Genomic DNA, 20,170 nt, shown 5'->3' with positions numbered 1-20,170 from the left:
GTAGCTGGAATGGTTGATGCCAATTTAGGTACTAGATGGTTGCCCTAGACTTGAAATGCCATACACATTTTATGTATTCTGATATATTTTTCACAAATTGAAGAGATGCATTATAGTTCATTGGTTTGTAAATAAAGTTCTGAATTTTGAGAAGCTGTCAACTGTGGTTGTTATTTGTACGGGCTGGGGGTTGAAGGATGGCATGAGAAAGAATGGTTAGTTAGAGAGAGAATGAAGGGGAAACAGGTAAGACTCTGAGAAAGAGAAACTTGGTCCAGGGTTATAAAGTCCAGTAAGAGGAGAAATTTCTAGGGCCTGATGAAGAGTGGGAGAGGGTCAGAGCAATAGTATAGCTGCTAAGGCATTTGCCCTGCAAGAACCCACGTTCAATTCTTGCAATCCTATATGGTCCCCAGAGTCCCACCAGATTTGAAACTTGAGTGCACATATGCTTCCACTCTAGGTCTCCTCCAAAGAAGAATGGGAGAAAAGCAAGGTCTGGGGGTTGGGTTAAAAGAATAAATTTGGCATAGGCTGAGGAAGTCAGAGAAGTCTAAGATGACCAGAAGATATCTACAAGTTCTCTCATGGAGGCTGTTTTTATGTCTTATGGCCACCTTTGGAAAATAAATAAATTTGAGACACATCTCCAAAAGGTTTGGGTGGTCTATCCATAAATGATACCTGGGAGATGCAAACACGTATACTGGGGAATTAACTTACCCGATGAGTGATCAACGCCCTCTTAACAGGGACCAAGAGAAAAGTTGTAGCATGAAGTCCAAAGATCAGCTCCTGGGAAATGTAAAGATAAATCACAGTGTACTCAGGCCCACTGTTCAGCACCCCTAGATGCACCATTTCACTTATTCCCAACAATATTCAGAGTCTGTATCACGGTGACACCCTACTTGCGAGTTTCAACATTGAGGTCCATTGCCTATGTAAGTTCTTTTACCTTGCAATCTCCCCAACATGGCCAAGCCGGCTTTCAGGCTAGGACATCCGGACATTACTGGCAGGAGCAGCTCTAATTATATTAGCTTGAGGGGCTACTCTGTGGTCTTCCATAGTCCCTGGTGCCTGTAGCCTGCTCAAACATCACTGTTAACTGAAGCTCACACAAGAACCATTGTTATAAATGGCGTTGCGGCTGGGTCGTGGGCAGTACCAGACTAGGGCATGCGCACTAGGTTACCATTCCAAAGCAGTTGGTACCGGTTCTCCTTGAGCCTGGAAGGTGTTGGAGGGAAGAGATGGTCCTAGGAGAGTTATGGGTGATGGATGGATGGGAAGGAAACCGGGAAGGGTAGGCAACCGGACAGCTGGTGATCAGCATGGGATAGTTGGTGGATGTTTTTAAATACATTAAAATGTTTTTCGTAGATGAGAGGCAAAACAAAAATATGAAAATAAAATAGGTTCCAAATAACAGGTTCCATAGAAGACCGAGAGAGCTGAAAGGGCTGACATTCCTTCTGGAGCTTTTAGCTGGAACTGAGTAGGCAGCCTCTTCCCTCTCAGCTCCACGTGGTTTGATACCAAAACAATCCCAAAAGTTCTACATGCTAAGACCAAAGAAACTGAAAACAAGCTGCAGAACATTGAGAGTAGTGACATCATTTTTCATTTGCTGGGCTGTGGGAAGGGGTTAGAAGTCAAGTGTTTTAAGTATTTCTTAAAGGGGAAAATAGTAACAGCACTTTGGCCAGCATAGGGATTAGGGACCCAAAACGGGAGTGTAGTAATGACCTCATCTACCTACAAAGAACAAGGTAAGTTATACTATGTTTGTCATTTAGTGTTTACAAAGAAAAAACTTGGTCACAACCTGACAGATATCCCCAATTTTCCTACTAGCTTGTAGGGAATGAGTGTAGAGAGAGAACTTGGACATTTTTCAAACATTCATCTGCATAAAGATTTTTTGATTGGATCCACCATTTGAGACTAACTTCAGTGGCATTTGGTATACTTGCTAGTTTTGCAACTATTACCATTATTTTATCCATACCATTTTCATCATTGCCAAAAAAAGGACTCTTGACTCTACCAGCAACATTCATCGTTTTATTTTTATGAATTTGTTTTCTCTGAACAATTCATATACACGTATCCTAAATTATGTGACCTTTGACACTGCGTTTTTCCAAACTTGATGCTGTAGTGTGTGAGTACTTCATATGACTAATATACTGTTGTATGGATCTACCATATTGGAGAGGTTTTCACACTCCCTGAATGCACAGAACCCTGGATGTCTCAAACATAGGCTAAAGGAAAGATTAACAGTGGCTGGAGACATAGTACACAGGGTGGAATGCAGCCTTGAATGCAATAGACCTGTATTGGCTCCCTGGCACCCCATTTGGTCCCCCGAGCCCTGCCAGGAGTGATCCATGAGCGCAAAGCCAAGAGGAAGCTTGGAGCACCATCAGGTGTGGCTCCAACACCAAAATTAAAAGAATTCATGCTCACACACAAATACATTCCAGTTCATGTGTTTTTTGACGCTAACAACATCATGCAGTCTCCTGCCCCCGCGCCTGGCTATTCCTCGCCAGGGCCCCTTGGAGGGGAGCGGGTGGAGCTTTCCTCCCCGCCCTGACCAGGGCCCCGGCAGCCGAAGACCTCCAGGACCAGCCACCACCATGCTGAGACCACTCTCCGCACACCTGAAGGTACCGGCAGAGGGACAAAGCCATGTGGATTCCGGGGCCGAGATCTCCAAGCCTACTCGGATTTGAGTCAAGCATCCTCCACCCAGATCCTCCAAATTCCAGTAGGCGGGGGTCACACCCACCAACTGGCTCCCTTACGCCGTGTAATCCCATCAGCGGCCAAGACTCAGAGACTATAAAAACCAGCTCCCAGAACATCTTATTATGACATCTCATTCCTACTTTGACAAACTGGCAGGCTACCAAATGTAGCCTGCCCACACGACAGAGTCTGGCAAACTCCCCGTGGCATACCCAATATGCCAAACACCAGTAACAATGATGGGTCTCATTCTCCTAAAGAGCCTTGAATATAATCTCAGGGCTAGGATGAAGGAGATGTTACTGGGGCCTGCTCGAGGCAATCGACGAATAACAGGATGATCTGTGATCTGTGATCTGTGAACAACATCATGTTGTAGACTGGATAATGGCCATTCAAAGAGATCATCAATCCTGCAAATGTTCCTTTGTTTAGTAAAAACTTGATTGAATGGATGCGATGGCTGGCGATGGAGAGATTTGGTGCATAATCAGGTGAGTCAACGGCATAAAATGGAGGCAGAAGTAGATGATGCAGATATAAGAGAAAGGCACTTGACCATGGCAGTCAAGAAGTGAGTATATTATACACCGGACAAGCCAAGTGGCAGTTTATGGAAGTTAAAAGAAAATACAGCCTAAAGACCTTCTACAGAAGCCATGTGTCCTGGCTGACACCAGTGTCCCAATGATGTGTATATTCCAAATTTCTGGATTTCAGGAGTGTGGATTTTTTTTTTCTTCTGATGTTTAAGTTACCAGGTGATTGGTTAGAACGCTCATAGAAAAAGAAAAAAATCACAATACTTGAATAACATAATAGCTTGTTAAAAAAAATAAAGTACAGTGTTCTAGCAACAAATATTTGAATCCAGCACATATAAAATTTTTAAGTGATTAAGGGTGTTTGCGTTACAAATGGCCAACATTGCTGAGCCGAGTTTGATTCCTCCACCCCTCTCTGAGAGCCTGGCAAGCTACCGAGAGTATCTCGCCCACACGGCAGAGCCTGGCAAGCTACCCGTGATGTATTCGATATGCCAAACACGGTAACAACAAATCTCATGATGGAGATGTTACTGGGCCAGCTCGAGCAAATCGTTGAACAACGGGAGGACCGTTCCTATTTCATTTTTAAATAAAAGAGTACTTGTTAATGGAACCTGTGTTGCTGTTAAGCAGGTAGCAACATCTAGAACCTCGGACTTAAAGTAGACACAGCAAGCCTTGTTTACCGATCCACATTGATGTTCAAACAATTCTGGCTGTTTATTATAATGATTCCCAAAATGCAGCTTTATAATGGTCGAGAGCAAAGAAGGGAATGTAAGATGGTCTTATGTCGAAACTGGGTTTGACTAACTAGATGCTCACACAGGCTTTTAGAGATGTCAGGTGCTTGTAAGCGCTTGCATTGAAAAAGGTTGAGCAAGTTCAATATCTGGCATCCCATATGGTCCCCCGAGCCTGCCAGTAATGACCCCTGTGCAGGGAGTAAGCCCTGACCACCACCAAATGTGGGTCCCCAAAAAGACTTGTAAATGTACTACTAAATTTTATGAATGACTTTTGTAGCCTATAGTTACCCAATGTAACTTGTGACCACAATCCTGCTGGTTTTTCTTCTGTCTTTTTGTGACCCTAAAATTGAAGGGGGGGAAAGCCACCATAATGTTCCTTTCAAAATATGAGATGTTACCCCAGTTCCAATCAAACTCTCCCATATCTCCTGATTTTTCTCAGAGCCAAAGTCACATTCTTACAATGGCCTATAAGGCCCCGACAAGTTTCCTTTCGTTGTTCTTTCTTTGTTTTCCGTTTCATTTTTCGTTTTTTCCTTCCATCTTTCCTTACTTTATTTCTTATGTCTTTCTTTCTTTCTTTCTTTCTTTCTTTCTTTCTTTCTTTCTTTCTTTCTTTCCTTCTTTGTTTATTTCTTCATTTCTTTCTCTTTTCTCTCTTCATTTTATTAATTAGGAATCAGAAAATATGTTCTATTTTAAAAAGGAAACACAGTAAAAAGGTTGGTGTCTCTGTTCAGCTCTGCAATTCTAATATAAAATCAGCCCTGGGGCCTTGGCTGCTCCTTCATCGACACACTTTCTGATTCTGTCATTGCACTGGCTCCAACTGGCTCTTATTTTTTCATGTCTAAATAATATTTCTACTCCAGGGACTGAGCAATATACAGAGCTTAATATATTAATATTCCATGTGATTGACCCTGGTTCTATCTCCAGCAACACCTATGGTCTCATGAGCACCACCAGGAATCACTCCTGAGCACAGAGAGAGGAATACATGAGCACCACTGGGGCTGGTCCAAAACCTTTCCTTACACACACACACACACACACACACACACACACACACACACCATAGTCATTTCTGGAGCTGGAGTGATAGTACAGTGATTAGGGTGCTTTTCATGTATGAGGACAATCCTCAAGGGTTCAAAGGACCATATGGGATCGGATTCCAGGAATTGAACCCAGGTCCACCATGTGCAAGGCAAATGCCTCAGCCACTGAACTATGACTTTGATCCAGATGACAACACTATTTTCAATCACAACGGCCTTCAACTTTTCCTTGGGTTCATTCTGACTCCCTTTATAGATTCCAATTATCCCATACATCTTGAGATTTTCTAATCGGTGGTGTAATTTGTTTATCCCCATATTTGGTTATAATCTGTCTAAATTGTTTCTCATCTGCCAAATCCAATTGTCACTTTCAACCTCCATCCAGCAGGGGTCAGTCACAGAGAATGAGACAAACACATAAATAGACAAACACCTGGAATGCCCAAGATTCAGGGTCTACTGGGCAGCCATGTGTGGTCTCACAGGAAGGTCAATCCAATTCAATACTGCTCCCAAACCCCACCAGAGCCCAATAGGTGAACCATTGTTGAAGTTGACAGAGACATCAAGGACAGTTAGGAAGTACATCAACATACCCGAGGTACATGGAGAGCAGAGGCTAGTATAGTTCACAGAGAATCAGTAGGCATCCTTAAAATATAAAGTTGTTTTGGCAGGAGAGATAGTTCAGAGGGCAGTGCACCTGTTATGCATCCAGTCGACTGAGCTCCTCCAGGAGTGATTTCTTTTTCTTTTTTTATAATTTTTTTTTATTATTAGTGAAACACCATGAGGTACAGTTGTAGATTTACAAATTTTTGTGCTTGGATCTCGGTCATACCACGATCAAATAACCATCCCTCCACCAGTGCCCATTTTCCACCACCAGGATAATATCCCTCCTTCCCCATCCCCCCATCCCCCACTGCCACTGTGGCAGGGCATTCCCTTTTGTTCTCTCTCTCCTTTTGGGTTTTGTGATCAGCAAAAGAGGCATTGAGTGGCGAACATGTTCACTCCAGTCTACTTTCAACCTGCATCTCCCCTCCTGGGAGGATCCTCCAAACACCCTCCACTTGGTGTTCCCCTTTCTATCTGAATTTCAGGAGTGATTTCTGCGTGCAGAGCCAGGAGCAAGCCCTGAGCATGACCAGGTGATGCCCAAACCCAAAATAAATGAATAAATGAGATTGTGAATGTTTTCTATTCTGTTTTTTGGTCATTTGTCCCCTAAATTCAAAAGACCCTAAACATTATTAGTCTATGTTTGCCTGGCACAAGTTGCAGCTGGCAGATACTTTTTCATCTATTCTATCTTTACCTACTATTCTTTTCTGGGTGTATGTTTGCTAGCAGAATACCCGAACCTTAGGGATTTTTGTTTGGGGATGATTCCTCATAATAATCCATTACTTTGTAACCCTGAAGTAAGTAATAATGTATATTATAAAGTATAAATATATGATTTAATTTTATAAAACATTATATAAAATATATTAATAATAATGTAATGCTATTGATTAACAAGGCAATATAAATGATTACCTAGAAATTTTACTGTTTTATTAATAAAATATGTAAGCTCAATAGAATAATAGGAAAATTTAGCTAACATCAGAGTCTGAGGCAGATGAAACTGTTATAACTGCCTTGTAGGATTCCAGTCCCTAGCCTCCCTCATTCTACATCTCTCTCTATCCAATCCGGTCTTCTTCGTGGAAATCTGACCTCCTTATTGGCTAGCCTCTACCTTTCAACTGCCTGCTTTATGACATCATTCTCCCACCCAACCTACCACCACCTGGTAGAATCTTGGGGTTCCCATGAAGTTGTCTGGAAACAAATTTGAATCATCATGGCAACTGTCCAGTGACCAATGACCAATCACCAGGGACCAGTCATCAGTACTGGACACTTGTGGTCTTCTGCTTGAGTGTTCAGACGTACTCTCGTATCGTATCGTCTTCTCGTCTATCTTTTGCCGACATCTCCTCTTCTCTTACTATGTCAGGTAAGGAATAATACTTTTCAGAGCTTTTCATTAGATTTCTTGTCTCTAAACTTAGTGGTCAAGTAAAAATGTCATGAAATAATAGAAGAAAGCATTCAATGAGAATTTTATCAGCCTCATTTTAGCTTGACTTTGACACTTGCTGTGTGATTTTAGACACCGACTTTCTTTCTCACATATACAGAGTTTCTTCCTCATTTGTTACATTATATTTTACACAGTCTTAGAAGCTCAAATATGTGTTTATATATCAATTTTCATTCTCTGGTGTTTCCTTTTCCTTTAGTGGTTTTTACGTGATATTCATATGTAGGTGCTGTAGAAAACTGTTAATGTATAACAGGATGCTTTATCTGTAATAGTCTCTCCACATATATTTATAATTTAGTATTTTAAATTTAGTGCTATTCCAAAGTAATAATCATGTGTCTTTTAGTTTTCTATCTAAACTATGTGATAAGACTAAATGGGGCATTGGGAATGTGTGGAGTGCTGAGCAGTTGAGAGGCAAGTCCTCAAAAGTAAGGAAGTTGAGGGTCTTTTTCCTCAAGAATTGACCACAGAGGCCGAGAAGAAGAGGATGCTATCAGGGAGAATCAAATAGGAAATAAAGATTATGAGGGAGATTTATCAAGGAAGGGGAAACAGTTTGGTATCGAATGTTGAAGAGAGCCAAAGATTTTAAATCAAATCAAAGAGAATATAGTTAAATATTCTGAGAGTAAGTCAACTCAGTTTATTTTAATAACTGCTAGGACTAGAAAGTGTACTATGCCTCGAGTAGAGTACAAGTAGGAAAAAACATTTAACAGAATGTCGTGTTGGTGGCTTTTTATCTAATTGTCTCTTGAAACACGGTTGGCACTTGACAATTTGGCATATAAACACGCTTCAGAAATAATGCTTCCTATAAATAACTAATACTGGTTATCTAAGGGGGGTGGAGGAAACAGAATCTTCCGTGTTTTTATTATTTCTAGCTGTAAACTGCATGTATGCTCTGCCTGCTAAAAAAAAGAAATGATGACTTCTAACTTGAATAAGAAGAACTGATTCATTTGTGTGGTGAGTAGATTCCAAGTTAAGGCGCTTGTTACCTTCACAAATAGTTTCTTCCCAACATGAGATCATTTTGATAACAGTCGACATCTGTTTTTATATTCTAAGAAGAAATAGAAAAGTCAAGTCTCACATGTCTAATTACACATTCATCTCAGTTGTGTGGAGTCTGAGTTTTCCTACATTAAAAATATTTAAATTGGATTTTGGTGATCATTTCTTAAACATTGGGAATGACGTTTTCCTGCTTGAAAAAGGTACTCGTAATCTAGGTTTTGAAAATGAATTTGAAATTTTTGGTGACCATTTTTAATGATCTTTTCTGCATCTTCTGCGATTTACTGAACTTGCATTCTATGTTGAATACCTGTTGTTTGCTGGTTAATCTTCAAAGTTATGAATGAGAAAAATAATGTCATTTCTTGCACTTCTTACATTTCATTCTGCTTTTTACTCATTGACAACATATTTCTGGGTACTAAATACAATCACTTTTATTAAATTTTCTGCTTATTATGTAAGTTACTGGTAAATGTTTTCTGCTTTACGCAATGGTAATGTTTGCGCTCAAAATCACTTGTTAGTGTATTTTTCGGTTATGACTTTTTGCAAAAATAGAATACTGTCTTCATCTTGTATACATGCCACAATTTATTAATAAACTTATTGTACTGTTTTCTTTGGTTTTGTTTGGGATCACATCCAGTTTGACTCAGGGCTTACTCTTGGGTCTGCTCTCAATCACTTACTTTACTAAACTGCTTGCTGAATAGCCCACATTGCATTCTTATCTATATACTTTTTTTTCAGTTCTTTGATAGATATCTTATATGATTTTTTCTTTATACATCCTTCCATGTGAATTACATGAAACAGCGAGACTATTTTATGTATGCACAGCACTGTAGCACTGTTCTGTAGCACTTTACTCCCATTGTTCATCGATTTGCTCTAGTGGGCACCAGTAACGTCTCCATTGTGAGACCTGTAGTTACTGTTTTTCGCACATCAAATACATCGTGGGTAGCTTGCCAGGTTTTGCCGTGCAGGCAGGATACTCTCGGTAGCTTGCTGAGCTGTCCAAGAGGGACAGAGTTATTGAACCCAAGTTGGCCACATGAAGAGCAAACGCACTATCCCCTGTTCTATAGATCCATCCTTAAGTTTGCAGATTATTTTTAATTAGAGTTGTTAGTAACTACTTTGCTGGAGAGCAACTGGAGACTGAGATTTTAAATAACAAACTTCCTTCTAAAAGCACTTCTTGAGAAAAATTCAAGTACTCATTTTTGAGGTAGGATCAGAAACCAGGGTAAGGTTGCTATCCTTCAACTCATCAAGGAGATTGAGTCACATATGTGAACCGTAAGAAACCGATGTGAATTCCACAAGTCAAAATGAAAATCTGAATACTACAATGCTAATAGTTGTAATCACTGCAAATGCCTATATAAGTGTAAAGTATCTTCCTCCTAGTTTCTGCAGAGTCCTGGCAAGAAAATCCACATTCTTAGGTTCTGTAACCCGGCAAAACATAAGGGACAGAGAGACAGAGAGATAGTACAGGAGGAGATAAGGTACTTGCTTTTTACACAGCCAAGTCAGTTGAACCTCTGTCACTACACAGAGTCTCCTGAGCACTACAAGGCACCTCTTCACAGTACAGAGCAAGAAGTAGCCCAAGATCATTGACGGGTATTGGTCCAACCTGCACCCTACCCCACTTACAATTTAAATAATGGGAGAAATGGAACAAGTCTCTATGCCATCTCTGCACTTCTGGTTTCTTTCTTCTGCAATAAAATGTTACTCATTCTCTTAGGACTTCCTCGTTTTAAAATGCTTCCATTCTAGAAAATAACATATGAGTTCAATAGGTGATCAAGCTACAGGTAGAGCTAAGGCAAGGAGAAACTATCTATAAGCAAGAAATCCATGTACAAAACACATCACCTGAGGCTCTATAGCTCTGTTTTCACTTTGGGAGCACAGCGACAAATATACAAAGTGCCAAAACGTTCCAGCCCTTCAACCACGCAAAACTCTGGACTAATGGGAATTCAGTTGAATGTTGGTATTAGAAGCTTCTCTCTAGCAAAAACTTTAAGTTAATATTGTTCATCTCAAACGTTGTAGGAGATTCTCAGTCTCACAGATTCTTTTCATCACCTCTTATTCCTTACAGAAAATTTTGAAAATTCATCTGTATTGGGAACTGCACATTCTCAGCAGCTTTCGCTTCCTGTGGTGAAAAATGCAGCTTCCCTGCAACTACTCCAGAGTATGTGCTCCAGCTGGTAGTTCTGCTTGGCTCCTGCCCTCAGCTTCTGGCATCTCTTTCCAACCACTGATGGGCAGTGCCTATCTTTACCAACATTCTAGCACAACGATGCTGTCTGGAATGTCTGGTCACAGCCACATGTCCACTGCAGCTGCTTTCTACCCGAGTATTTTGGAGTGGGGTATTGCAGGATTTGCTAAAGAGAAGTCTTCCACGGGAGACTTTACTGATTGTCCTTGACCAAGTTACCACTGACTCTTCCATAACTATGGCAGCTTACTATGAGAAAACCTTAGATACCAACAACACGGTGTCTGTGTACCCATTACATTCTGCCAGTCTTGTTGAGAGGACACCATCTCAGGTTCCAAATCAGAGTCTTAGTCTGTCACTTCCCTACCAAGAATCATAGTTAGTAGCTGGCATAGATTTTTTCATCTATTCTATCTTTACCCACTATCCTTTTCTGGGTGTATGTTTGCTAGCAGAATACCTGAACCTTAGAGATTTTTGATTGGGGATGATTACTCATAATATTACACCACTTTGTACCCCTAAAGTAAGTAATAGTGTATATTATAATGTATGAATATATATTTTAATTTTATTAAACATCATATAATGTATATTAGTAATAATGTAATACTGTTGATTAACAAGGCAATATAAATGATGATCTAGAAATATTATTGATTTATTAATAAAATATGTAAGCTCAAAAGAATAATAGGAGAATTTAGCTAACATCAGAGTCTGAGGAAGATGAAATTGTCATAAATGTCCTGTAGGATTCTATCTCCTAACCTCCTTCGTTTGACCTCTCTCTCTCCAATCCGGTCTTCTTCTTGGGAATCTGACCTCCTTATTGGCTAGCCTCTACCTTTCAACTGTCTGCTTTATGACATCATTCTCCCACCAAACCTACCACCACCTAGTAGAATCTTAGGATTCCCGTGCAGCTGTTTGTAAAAAAACTTGAATCATCATGAGAAGTGACCAGTGACCAATGACCAATCGCCAGTGACTATCATCAGTACTGGACACTTGTGGTCTTACGCTTCAGTGTTCAGATGTACTCTCGTATCGTCTCCTCTTATTGTCTACCTTTATCGGTATTTCCTCTTCTCTGACCATGTCAGATAAGGAATAATACTTTTCAGACCTTTTCATTAGAGTTCTTGTCTCTAAACTTAGTACTCAAGTAAAAACATCATGTAATAATGGAAGAAAATATTCCACGAGAATTTTATCAACCTCATTTTAGCTTGACTTTGACACTTGCTGTGTGATTTTAGACACTGACTTTCTTTCTCGCATATACAGAAATTTTTCCTCATTTGTTACATTATATTTTAGTGAGAGGTGTCCTGTGACCATGGCCAAACCTAACAGCAAACTTCGGAAAGCTGAATCCAGCAGGACCAGCAAGACAAAGAGCCATGGGCAGGAGAAGACAAAAAGGGTCAGAGAAAAGTCTAAGAAAGCTGAGGAGAGTAAGCAGCCATGGAACAAGGTCAGGGCAGAAGAGAAGCACACCATTGCCAAGATGAAACGCAAGAAAAGTCAACCTGAGCTTTGCCAAGAGGCGTTTCAAAAGTCCCGCAGCTGCCTAGGCATGCACATGCTGGAGACTGTGCAAGTGTTTCATGCTCTAGGGAAGAAGAGTGATCCAAAGCCTGGATTCTCTTCCTCCCGGGTTCTAGGTAGTTCAAAGAAGCCCAGCGACTTCCAGCCATCCTTAACTGTCAAACCATGGCTAGGTGCTACACCGGATGAAAAAGGTCTTGAGAGAACTCAGGTCAAAGCACAGAAACCAAATAGCAGTGCTGAAGAACCCTCGTCTCCATCCCAGGATGAGCTGCCACCTCCTGGGAAGGTCAAATTGGTCCCTTTGCCTTTTCTAACCATGGAGAAGCCACAAACTCGGCCTGTTCCTCGGAGACCACAGTTTGTGGCCTCACATCGTCCTGCTGCAGCTTACCCTGCCAGGTCTGGCTCTACCAATTTAGCTCTGCCAACTGCCGCCAATTCATCCTGGCCAACCAATGCATCTTTGCCTGGTCCTGCCAAACCAACTCAGCCCATTTCGACCACCCCATCTAGACGAGGTTTGCTGAACCCTACTAGCCGACCTATTCCTCAGCCTGCAACTTCTAAGCCTGCTCACTACAAGACCACAGCTAGCACTTCTCTCCAGCAGTAGCCCCTTCCCGTCTCTGTGAACAAGCGCCAGTCTCCACCCAAACGTCAGAGTCAGTTTCTCCTCCAAGACTTCCGTTACCAACCAATTCCGTGGAGAAACCCCAATTTTCCTGAGCCAGTAATGTCAAAGCCCATCACAAGTGAGCAGAGACCAGAGCATGAGGCTATGAAAAGGAAGGCTCAGCAGGAGCGTGAGAACGCTGCCAAATATACCTCTTTGGGGAAATTGCAGTTTTTTATTGAGAGAGAAAAAGAGATGGACCTCTCTCTATACTATGGCTATGTAATGTGAGTAGCTGGAATGGTTGGTGCCATTTTAGTTCCCGATGTTTGCCCTAGACAAACACTACAAATACCATACAAGTTTTATTTATTTTGCTATATTTTAAAAAAATTGAAGAGATGCATTAAAGTTAATACACTGGTAATAAAAGTTCTGAATTTTGAGATGCTGTCAACTGTGGTTGTTATTTGGAGGGGATTGGAGTTGAACGATGATATGAGACAGAATGGGAAGTTAGAGAGAGGACAAAGGGGGAACAGACAAGACTCTAAGAAAGATAAACTTGGTCCAGGGTTATAAAGCCCATAAGAGGAGAAATTTCACGGGCCTGATGAAGAGTGGGGGAGGGTCAGAGCAATAGTATAGCTGATAGGACATATCCCTGCACACAAGACTGACCCAAGGTCAATTCTTGCAATCCTATATGGTCCCCAGAGTCCCACCAGATGTGAAACTTGAGTGCAAAGCCAGGAGTAAGGCCAGAGCACAGTCATGTATGCCCCATCCACAGTCTCCTTCAAAATAGAATGGGAGAAATGGCACAGAGAGAATGTTTGGGTTAGAATAAATTTGGAATAGGCCGAGGAAGCAGATGAGTCTAAGATGACCAAAAGGAAATTAAATTCCTTCATGGAGGCTGTGTTATGGCTCATGACCATTTTGGAAAATAAAGAAATTTGAGACACATCTCCAAAAGGTTTGGGTGGTCTATCCACAAATGATCATGGCTGAGGAATGAGACCACATACACTGGGGAATGAGCCTGCCAGATGAGTGGTCAACGGTCCTCAGAGGTATTCAGGAGCGACTGTTAACAGGAACGAAGCCAAGAAAACAGTTGTAGCATGAAGCCTGAAGTTCAGCTCCTGGCATATGTAAAGATAAATCACCATGTAGTCAGGCCCTATGTTCAGAAACCCTAGATCCACCATTTCACTTCATCTTCCCAAAAAATACTCAGAGCTGGTAAACGGTCCCACTGTGTTAGCGAGGTTCAACAATGAGGTCTATGTGACTAAGTTCTTTGGATTTGCAAACTCACCAAGGTGGCTAAGCCGGCTTTCAGGCCACAGCATCCTGATATTACTGGCATGGCGAGTTCAAAATATAATCGCTTGACGGGCCATTCGATGGTCTTCCACAGTCCCTGGTGCCTGCAGCCTGCTCTAAATGCCGCTGTTAACTGAAGTTCACACAAGAACCAACGCAATAAATGGCTTTGGGCTCTAGGCTGCGGGAGGTACCGGACTGGGACATGCGCACTAGACCATCACTCCCAAAGCGGTTGGTACCGGTACTCCTTGAGACTGGGAAGGCAGAGGTGGGAAGAGGTGGTCCTTGGAGAGTTATGGGGTGATGGATGAAAGGGAAGGAAACGGGGAAGGGCAGGCACAGGGAGAGCAGATGGTCATCATGGGAAAGTTGGTGGATGTTCTTTAAACATGTTATAATGTTTTTTAATGAAAAACTGTATTCCATAAATGAGAGGAACAGCAAAAACAGGAAAAGAAAATAGGTTTAAAATAACAGGTCACATCCAAGGCCAGAAAGAGCTCCAAGGGCTGGAGGTCTCTCTGGAGCTCCTGACTGCATCTTGGGCAGGCAGCCTGGTCACCCAAGCATCACTTGTATGTGACCAGAAAACTACCAAGTGTTATACATAAAAAGAATAAAGAAACAAAGTGTGAGCTGCATACGATTGAGAGTGGTTGACTCACTTTCCTTTTGCGGGGGCAGTGGGAGGGACTTTGAAGTGAAGTGTTTTTATTATTTCCTAAGGGGAAAATAGTCAGAACACCTGGTCAGCACCGGGAATAAAGGCCCAAAAGGGGAGTGTCTCATGGCCTGATGTTGCTACAGTGAAAAAGGTAAGGTTTATTAGTTTATGTAATTTAGAGTTTGCAAAGAAAAACCTCGGTCACAGCCCTACAGTTATTCCCAATTTTCGTAGGTGCTTGTAGGGAATGAGTGAAGGAGAGAGAACTTGCACCCTTTTACAATACTCATCTGCATAAACTTTTTTTTGTGTGTGGGAACCACCATTTGAGACTAACTTCAGTGGCATTTGGTATACTTGCTAGTTTTGCAACTATTACCATTTTCTATCCATAGCATCTTCATCATTGCCAAAAAGAGCCTCTTCACTACGGGCTGACCTCTCCATTCTCTCTTTCCTCTGGTTTCTGGCAACACTCATCTTTATGTCTATGAATTTGCTTACTCTGAACACTTCATATTCAAGGTTCCTGAGATATGTGACCTTTGGACAGGCTTTTTCACACCCTGATGCTTTCAAAGTTCATCTGTGCTATAGTGTGTCACTACTTACTATGACCAATATTCTTTTGTGTGGATCAACCGTATTGGAGAGGTTTCCACACTTCCTAAATGCACAGAGCCCTGGACGTCTCATACATAGGCTAAATGAAATACTGAAGTGTTTGGAGACATTGTACAGAGGGTAGGGTGCTTGCCTTGCACGCAGTGGGCCTGAATTGGCTCCCTGGCACCCCAGGTAGTACCCTGATCCCTGCCAGGGGTGATCCCTGATGGCAGAGCCAAGAGGAAGCTCTGAGCACCATCTGGTGTGGCTCCAATACAAAAAATAAAAGCATTCATGTACACACACAAAAAAAATTCCATCCCGTTCATATATTTCTAGATGCTAATGACATCAGGTTGTAGACTAGATAATGGTAATTGAAACCCTGCGAATGTTCCTTTGTTTCATAAAAACTCGACTCAGTGCATGCTATGGCTGGTGATGGAGAGATTTGGTGCATTATCAGGTGAGTCACTGGCATAACATTTGTTTTGACAAAAGGCGGCAGGAGAAGATGATGCAGATAGAAGACAAGGTTATGTGACCCTGGTGGTAAGATGGAGTGTATTAACTACCTGCTTGTCAGTTAGTTACTTGACTAGCTGCTTGTTCGTTATCAGAAGTTAGCAGAAAATACAAGCTAAAGACCTACTAGAGAAAGCATATATCCTGAATGACACCTTTGTCCCAGTGATCTTTATAATAAATTTCTGGCTTCTCGGAGTGCAGATTTTTTTTCTTCTTCTGATGTTCAAGCTATCAGGTGATTAATTAGAGCAATCACAGAAAACTAAACAAAACAACACTTCAAAAACATAACAGTTTGTAAACCAGTACAGTGTTCCAGGAACAAATCTTTGAAACCAATACATATAAAACTTAATATTCTTGTTTCTATTTCACTCTTAAATATACACAGTACATATTAATGGAAATTGTGTGGCTATTTGGAAAGTAGCAAAATCTTGAACTTGGGACTGAATTTAGACACAGCCAGACTTGGTCTTTGCTCTATTTTGATTTTCAAACTATTTTGACTTTTTATTATAATGACTCCCCCAAATGGAGCTTTACAATGATGGAGAGCACTGAAGGGAATGTAAGATGATCTTAGGTTGAAAATGGGATTTGACTAGCTAGATGCTCATACATGATCTAAGAGATATCAAGCACTTGTGGGGCATTTGCACTGGAAATGGTTGACCCAAGTTCAAAACCTTGCATCCCAATGGTCATCTGAGCCTGCCAGAAGTGATCGCTATGCACAGGGAGTAGGCTTTGAGCACCACCACTTGTAACTTCAGGAATTCCTTGTGGTATTCTGATTCTTTTTATAGCTCCCCAATTATCCCACTCTACTTGGGATTTTCAAATAGATGGTGTAATTTGTTTATCACAATAATTGCTTATAATCTATCTAAATTCTCATCTGCCAAATCCAATTGTCAGTTTCAACCTCCGTCCAACAGGACTCTGTCAGAGAGAATGAAACAAACACATAAGTACACAAACACGAAGATTGTCCAAGCTTTAGGGTCACACGGGCAACCGTCAGTGGTCTCACAGGCAGGTCAATCAATGCAATATTGCTCTCCCAGCCCCACCAGCCCACAGGTGAGTCTTGTTGAAGTTCACAGAGACATCAAGGAGAGTTAGTAAGTACAGCAAAATTCCCGAGGTACATCTAGAGCAGGGGCTGGGGTAGTTCACACAGGAGAGCAATAGGCATCCTTAAAATATAAACTTGTTGGGGCAGGAGAGATAGTTCAGTGGCAGTGTCCTGCACCCAGTCAAGTCAGCTCTTCCAGGAGTCATTCCTGAGTGCAATCAGGAGTAACCTCTGAGCATTGCCAGGTGTTGGCCCCCAAGCCAAAATAAATAAATAAATAAATAAATAAATAAATCAGGTTGTGACCGTTTCCTATTCTATTTTTGGCCATATTGTCCTCTAAATCTCAAAGATCCTAGACAGTATTAGTCTACATTTTCACAAGTTTGCAGCTGGCAGATACATTGGCATCTATTCTATCTTTGCAGACTATTCTTTCTGGTTGCATATTTGCCTAGGGAAATATGAGAAATTCGCGTTTTTCTACTTAGGGGATGATTTCTCATAATACTCTGTCACTTCCTCACCCTAAACAATGTAATTATGTATATTATAATCTATGCACAATAAAATCTAATTCTATTAAATAATGCTTAAAATATATTAGTAATAATTTTATGTTGTTGGTTAACTGTGCAACATAAATAATTAAATAGTAACTTTTTAAATTTATTAATGAAATATTTAAGCTCTTTATTATAATAGGAGTATTTCACTAACATAAGAATCTTAGGAAAGTGAAACTGTTATAAGTGTCTTGTAGGATTCCATTTCCCTAGCCTGCTTAATTCCACCTTTCTCTCTATCCAATACTGGCCTTTTCTTGGGAATGTGACCTCTTTATTGGCAAGGCTCTCCCTTTGGAATTCTAGGGAAACAACTTAGCATGTTCTGATTAATTCCTAATCACTTATCACTTATCACTTAACTTCCCGTTAGTCGTCGATTTGCTCGAGCGGGCGCCAGTAACGTCTCCATTTGTCCCTGTCGCGTGCTAGTGTAGCCCAATGGCATCTGTTCGCTCTGGGAACATGAAGGGCCTCAAACCGATCGTTCATGATCTTGACGAAGAAGTCTGACCATCTGGTAGGTGGGCGGCCACGCGGTCTCTTGACATCCCGTGGAATCCAATCAGTAACAGCTCTAGTCCAACGGTCATCTTTAAATCTCATTACGTGATCAGCCCATCTGATTTTCGACACCTTTGCAAATGAGACAGCGTCCTTGATCCTTGATTGTCGATTGATGTCAGAACTCTGGATTCGTTCTCTCATTTGAGTGAAACGTGATATTCCAAGCATAGCTCTTTCTATTCTTCTTTGGGAGACCTGAATAGCGTTCTCATCTTGTTTGCGTAGGGCCCAGGTCTCTGAGGCATATGTTAATGCAGGAAGAACAGTGGAATCAAAGAGATGTGCCCGGAGCCGGAGGTTCTTCGTCCTCTTAGCTATTTCTTCGACATTCTTTAAGGCGTTCCAAGCCGCTCTCTTTCTCCTGCGCAGCTCGGGTGCCAGGTCATTTGTCATATTCACCTCTCGACCTAGGTACACATAGCTGTTGCATTTGGAGACGGTCGTTCCATTGAGAGCGAATGGGGCGTCAGGAACAAGGCTGTTTCTCATAAACATTGTCTTCGTAAGATTCAGCTGTAGTCCTACCTTTCCACACTCATGGTCAAAGTCGGCCAGCATTTGTGCCGCTTGGCTGATGTTTGGTGTTATTAAAACAATGTCATCAGCAAAGCGGAGGTGGCGTAATTGCCGACCATCTATCTTCACTCCCATTCCTTCCCATTCCAGTCGTCGCATAACATTCTCGAGGGTGGCACTGAAGAGTTTCAGTGAAATAGTATCACCCTGCTGCACCCCTCTCTTGACATCAACGATCACTTCTTTGTAGAATGGTGAGATCCTGGTAGTGAATCCGCAATACAGCTCACGGAGGATCCTGATGTATTGGGCTTGAATGCCCTGATTGGCTAGGGCTTCAATGACCGCTTCCGTCTCAACAGAATCAAAGGCCTTCTTTAAATCAATGAACGTTAAACAGAGTGGCATCTTGAACTCCCGAGAAACCTCAATGAGCTTGGTTATCGTGTGGATATGTTCGATGGTGCTGAATCCTTTGCGGAACCCTGCTTGCTCGCATGGTTGTCCTTCATCTAGTGTTCTGCCAATCCTATTCAGGATGACTCGAGTGAACAACTTGTAGATGACAGACAATAGGCAGATCGGGCGATAGTTGCCAATGTCATGGATGTCTCCCTTCTTGAACAGTAGTACGGTCCTGCTGGTTTTCCATTGGGATGGAACCTTGCATTCAGACAGGTAGCGAGTGAAGAGCCGAGCCAGTGTATTGATGAGTACTGACGGCAGTGCTGACCACACCTTCTACAAGATCATTGTGGGTGATTTTAATGCCAAGATAGGACCGAGAAGATCAGCTGAAGAACTTCACATTGGGACCCATGGCCTAGAATGGAACGAACAGGGTGAGAGACTGTCTGAGTTCATCATGTCGACCAAGACCATTCATGGTAACTCACAGTTCCAGAAGGCAGAATCTAAACGATGGACATGGGAGTCTCCCGGTGGACGATTCCACAACGATATAGACCACATCATATTCAATCGACGGTTGTGCCTGACTGATGTCGCTGTTGTCCCAAAATTCCGAACGGGATCGGACCACCGTCTCCTTCGTGCAAAATTCTACTTCACAGAGCGGGGAGAAAGGGCTGCAAAGTTCAAGAAGAGAACTCCCAGAATGACCACCAACTGGGAACTCTTTGGCACTATTTTGGCAACATGGGAAGATGCCATTGTTGACAACATTGACGAGGAATATGATCGACTGGTTCAGCACCTCCATGAATGTGCGAGGAACGCCAAGAGAGAGATAGCCACAAAAAGTCGCCTATCTTCGAAAACTCTTGAGCTAATTCGCCAGCGTGGTTTGGCGCATGCCTCAGGCAACCGCAAGCTAACGTCCGAGCTCGCAAAGCAATGCAGAGATGCGATCAAGGAAGACCTCAAAGAGAGAAGAGCAGAAGTACTGGTAGATGCGGCAGAAGCCGGGAAAAGTATTCATAACGCCCGCCTGTCCTTCGCCAACTATAAGACCAAGATGACTGCCCACCAACATCCTGATGGATCCATCACATCCTCCAGAACGGCAATGGAGAAGATTATCCATGACTTCTACTCAAATCTCTACAATAGCCATGTCCACTTGCCGACATACCAAATTCCACAGGATGGGTATGTCGTTCCCAA

The 20,170-nt window shown here is 41.9% G+C and overlaps 1 pseudogene; it reads left to right on the top strand.

The window, feature by feature from the left end:
* The first annotated feature begins 1,747 nt into the window (after positions 1–1,747).
* LOC130034897 (uncharacterized protein C2orf78-like) overlaps positions 1,748–20,170 on the top strand; it is a 30,490-nt pseudogene continuing 12,067 nt past the window's right edge.

The sequence above is a fragment of the Sorex fumeus genome, unplaced genomic scaffold (assembly GCF_029834395.1).
Source record: "Sorex fumeus unplaced genomic scaffold, SorFum_2.1 ptg000006l, whole genome shotgun sequence".
NCBI classification, from domain to species: domain Eukaryota; kingdom Metazoa; phylum Chordata; class Mammalia; order Eulipotyphla; family Soricidae; genus Sorex; species Sorex fumeus.
Note: the sequence above shows the minus strand (reverse complement) of the source record. Positions and strands in the feature narration are given on the sequence as shown.